General features: G+C 51.2%; 2 non-coding genes across 2 annotated transcripts; both read right to left on the bottom strand.

Moving 5' to 3' along the window:
- Window positions 1-709: 709 nt before the first annotated feature.
- Window positions 710-866, bottom strand: LOC137925071 (5.8S ribosomal RNA). The gene has a single exon (XR_011107651.1). It is a non-coding gene; the product is annotated as a 5.8S ribosomal RNA (ribosomal RNA).
- An 809-nt stretch (window positions 867-1,675) lies between these two features.
- Window positions 1,676-3,579, bottom strand: LOC137925058 (small subunit ribosomal RNA). The gene has a single exon (XR_011107640.1). It is a non-coding gene; the product is annotated as a small subunit ribosomal RNA (ribosomal RNA).
- Between the last annotated feature and the right edge of the window lie 1,421 nt (window positions 3,580-5,000).

Genomic DNA, 5,000 nt, shown 5'->3' with positions numbered 1-5,000 from the left:
CGTATCACCGACATAATACGGATGCGTAGCGACGACGAGCGGTGAACTCTCTCGCATCGGGCTAGGCGCGCGCGCACATGAACATCACGTAATGTTTACTTACATATGTTTGTGTGTGCGTTACGCTTGCCGCGCAAGAAAACATTCACCGCCTGCCGGTCGCATCCGTCGGAGACGCGTCGTCTGTGCTTCCGATATATTTTATTATATCGTATACACGAACCGATGAGCTCGGACGAAGACCGCACTACGAAGACTCGCGTCTTAGCGATGCGTGTAATCTTTTCACACTCGTTTCATATTCAATACAATTCGATATATTTAAACGGACCGTAAACGCGCTCCGCGCGTACGCGGACGTGAGGGGTGCAGCACCCCGCCGTCCGTCGTCCGTCGCGAAGAACGTTCAACGGAAACCGTCAATTGTTCGAAAGAGCGCGCGCCCGCTCGCCCGCGCGCGGTAGTGCGGCAGCGGCAGCGCGACGACAGCGACGGCGGATAGTGAGAGAGAGAGAGAGTGAGAGCCGCGGCGGCGCGGACGAGAGACTCTTATTAGAGATCGTCCCATCGCACCGTCCGCGAGCTCGTTCATCACCCCCCACCAACCCGCCGCCGCCGCGTCGCGCGTCACCGCCGCGCGCATCGACCGGCGCGAGCGCACGTAGCGCGCGTTCTACACCGAACAGTGTGGTTTTTATATTTTAACAGCCGGCCCTCAGACAGGAGTGGTCCTGGATATTTCTCCACGGACCGCAATGTGCGTTCGAAATGTCGATGTTCAAATGTGTCCTGCAGTTCACACTATGACGCGCAGTTAACTGCGTTCTTCATCGACCCGCGAGCCAAGTGATCCACCGTCCAGGGTAATGGTTTTTTCTTAATGTTGTTATTACTTACGGTAGCGGCCTACGGCTCTCGCCGTCGGCCACTTGATTGTCCGTTTTTATGTATTAACGTCGAAAGTTGGTCGAATTCATGTGCGCCGAGGCGTTCATAAAGAAACGGCACCGAAAAAGCTTAACGCCCCGACGCGAATCCTTTAGAATGATGAACGACGACGACCCGCGCACCCCCCAACGAGCTGGCGTGACGCACGACATTGTCATCTTTCTAACCGCTTAAATTTCGTTTTGTATAGCGCCAACCGACAATAAAGGGCCTGAGCTAGGCAGTGGGGATTTTCACCGCTTCGAACGCTCCGTTTGGTATGCCCCGGTCGGCGCTCGTCTCTCGGCGTTTTTCCGCCACCCGGCCGCTTCGACGGCGGCGGAGGCAGCGGCGGCGGTAGCACTTTCGACGAATGCCACCACCGCCACCGGCCACCGCCACGGCGCCGTCGCCGCTGCGCCGTTAGGCGTAATAGACGCTAGAGACAATTATTTCACATTTTATTTTTTATTTTTTATACATATATACAAACACGCACACACACACGCACGCACACGCGCGCGCGCTCGTCCGCATTAGATACGAACAGCAGCGCGCGCGTACGTACATATATATGTATATATGTCGTATATATATATCATTATGGATGTATTACATATATATATGTGTAAACACGGTATGTACGAAGTCGTCGTCGTCGTCGTCGTCGTCGTCACAACAGCGACAGCGACAGCGGCGCAACAACGTTCGTGAACATATCACGCGTCTCGCACACATACACACACGTTAATGATCCTTCCGCAGGTTCCCCTACGGAAACCTTGTTACGACTTTTACTTCCTCTAAATGATCAAGTTTGGTCAACTTCCCAGCAACGCCGACGGCCGTGAAGCCACCGCGTGTCGGTCCGAAGACCTCACTAAATCATTCAATCGGTAGTAGCGACGGGCGGTGTGTACAAAGGGCAGGGACGTAATCAACGCGAGCTTATGACTCGCGCTTACTAGGAATTCCTCGTTTATGGGGGATAATTGCAAACCCCAATCCCCAGCACGAAGGAGTTTCAACGGGTTGCCCGGGCCTCTAGGCCAGGGAGAACATGCTGATTCCTTCAGTGTAGCGCGCGTGCGGCCCAGGACATCTAAGGGCATCACAGACCTGTTATTGCTCAATCTCGTGCGGCTCGAAGCCGCCGGTCCCTCTAAGAAGAATTTTAATACGTCGCCAGTGAGTTGCGCCACCGGAGCGGCGCACACCTAAATGACGACGCCTATTTAGCAGGCTAGAGTCTCGTTCGTTACCGGAATTAACCAGACAAATCGCTCCACCAACTAAGAACGGCCATGCACCACCACCCACCGAATCAAGAAAGAGCTGTTAATCTGTCAATCCTTCCGGTGTCCGGGCCTGGTGAGATTTCCCGTGTTGAGTCAAATTAAGCCGCAGGCTCCACTCCTGGTGGTGCCCTTCCGTCAATTCCTTTAAGTTTCAGCTTTGCAACCATACTCCCCCCGGAGTCCAAAATCTTTGGTTTCCCGGAAGCTGCCCGCCGAGCCATCGTAGTAACGTCGGCGGATCGCTAGATGACATATTTACGGTTAGAACTAGGGCGGTATCTAATCGCCTTCGAACCTCTAACTTTCGTTCTTGATTGATGAAAACACCTTTGGCAAATGCTTTCGCTGATGTTCGTCTTGCGACGATCCAAGAATTTCACCTCTAACGTCGCAATACGAATGCCCCCAGTTATCCCTATTAATCATTACCTCGGAGTTCTGAAAACCAACAAAATAGAACCGAGATCATATTCTATTATTCCATGCACGAAATATTCAAGCAGCATTTTGAGCCCGCTTTGAGCACTCTAATTTGTTCAAAGTAAAATTGTCGGCCCATCTCGACACTCACCGAAGAGCACCGCGATAGGATTTTGATATTGAACCGCCGTTTTACCGACGGCTCACCGACGATATGCTCCGCAGACGTGTCAGTATCACCGCGGATGCGGTGCACCGACAGCGCGGCGCACAAATGCAACTACGAGCTTTTTAACCGCAACAATTTTAGTATACGCTATTGGAGCTGGAGTTACCGCGGCTGCTGGCACCAGACTTGCCCTCCAATTGTTCCTCGTTAAAATATTTAAAGTGTACTCATTCCGATTACGAGGCCTCGTAAGAGTCCCGTATCGTTATTTTTCGTCACTACCTCCCCGTGCCGGGAGTGGGTAATTTGCGCGCCTGCTGCCTTCCTTGGATGTGGTAGCCGTTTCTCAGGCTCCCTCTCCGGAATCGAACCCTGATTCCCCGTTACCCGTGACAACCATGGTAGTCGCAGAAACTACCATCGAAAGTTGATAAGGCAGACATTTGAAAGATGCGTCGCCGGTGCTGGACCATGCGATCGGCAAAAGTTATCCAGATTCATCAAAATTAACGACTTCGGACGCGAGGCCCTCCGTCGATTGGTTTTGATCTAATAAAAGCACTCATCCCATCACTGGTCAGAGTTCTGATTGCATGTATTAGCTCTAGAATTACCACAGTTATCCAAGTAACCGAGGTAAGATCTAAGGAACCAAAACTGATATATTGAGCCATTCGCGGTATCGCCTTAATACGGCTTGCACTGAGACATGCATGGCTTAATCTTTGAGACAAGCATATAACTACTGGCAGGATCAACCAGGGAGCTAGCTAGTAGAGCTAACACACACCAACACCGCACATACGAGAGATATGAGGGTGATGATGATATGATAGACGTGTGACAAGCGACGCGTCGGACGTTCGAAACGCCGTGACGCGCCGGTGCCTAGGTAGCTTTTTGCGTGCGTGCGTGCGTGCGTATTTATTACAATACACACACAACACCACACCGCAACAACAAAATGAATTCGTTTTTCTATCTGTTCACGGAGGAAAATGTATATCTCAACACTCGCCTCGCGTTCGTCCAGATTTACTTTGGACGCGGCATCGCGTCCGATTCATCGGAACGTTCTTTGACGAGACACATACAAATCTTCACTTTTATAAAATATCGTTTCGCAAAACGAACAATGACCGATTTCCAGCCCGGTTTTAGAGAGATCCGAAATCCTTGATTTATATATCATGATCGACCGTCGCGCGACTAGCGCGCGACGAGCTCGTTGATGCGATGCGTTAAGGGCCGCCCCGAAGTCGACTCGGGAGCCCAACGCCGTTCGCGTTAATTAAACGAGACGTTCTCTTACGCCTTCCGCTCTTACATAACGGAGACGTCGTCCGACACAGTTTACGGTGTGTTGTTGTGGGGAGATGATCCCCTTTTTCTTCCCTCCTCCGCCGCCGCTGTGTCGTTCGTGCGTTTGTCGGTTATAGAAGTTTCAGTTTCGGGCGTTCTCGTTGGTGGCGCGCGTTGTTTGTGTATCGGTGTTATTAGTTTTGTTCGATTCGCGCGCGTTTTCTAAGAATAATTTTTAAATTTTTTTTTTTTTTATAAAAAAAAAAAAAAAAACTAAATCTAAAAAAAACGCAATCTCCGCAAACAAACTAACACCACCACCACACACACACACACCCCACCAACCAAAAAAACACACTCCACACTCCACAACCACCAACAAACAAAACAAAACAGAAGAGCATCGGAGAGAACTCGATTCGGCCGACCGGCGCGTCTCGCGCCAGTCCCATGTATATGCGGGAACGACTGTATGCGTCTCCGCGTAGCGCTATAGAGCGTTCGCGTATCGATTGCATACCACCGATCTACATATCTATATCTGACCCTGATCTCGATGTCATCGTCGTCGTCATCATCATCATCATCATCATCATCATCATCATCATCATCATCATCGTTCGACCCGATCGCGGATTGCGCGTAGCCAGCCGCCGATGCGTTCGCGTATCGATTTCTGAAAACGACAGAGTCCGGTCCCGTTCGCGTATCGATGCATAAATTTCGTGCTGATGACGATCGCACTCTTTCATACGCGATGTCGACTGAGACAAAGAAAGGTGTCGTCGTCGTCGTCGTCGTCGTCGTCGTCGTCGTCGAGACGGTAGCGGTCCGTAATAAAGATCGTGCGGCCCGGCCTCGGGGTGCGGATAGTCACTCGGGCG

Source organism: Battus philenor, unplaced genomic scaffold, assembly GCF_028537555.1.
Source record: "Battus philenor isolate CCGP_79_NKW_IND1 unplaced genomic scaffold, ilBatPhil1.0.hap1 SCAF_25, whole genome shotgun sequence".
In the NCBI taxonomy this organism is placed as follows: Eukaryota; Metazoa; Arthropoda; class Insecta; order Lepidoptera; family Papilionidae; genus Battus; species Battus philenor.
This window is presented reverse-complemented; position numbering and strand designations above follow the sequence as displayed.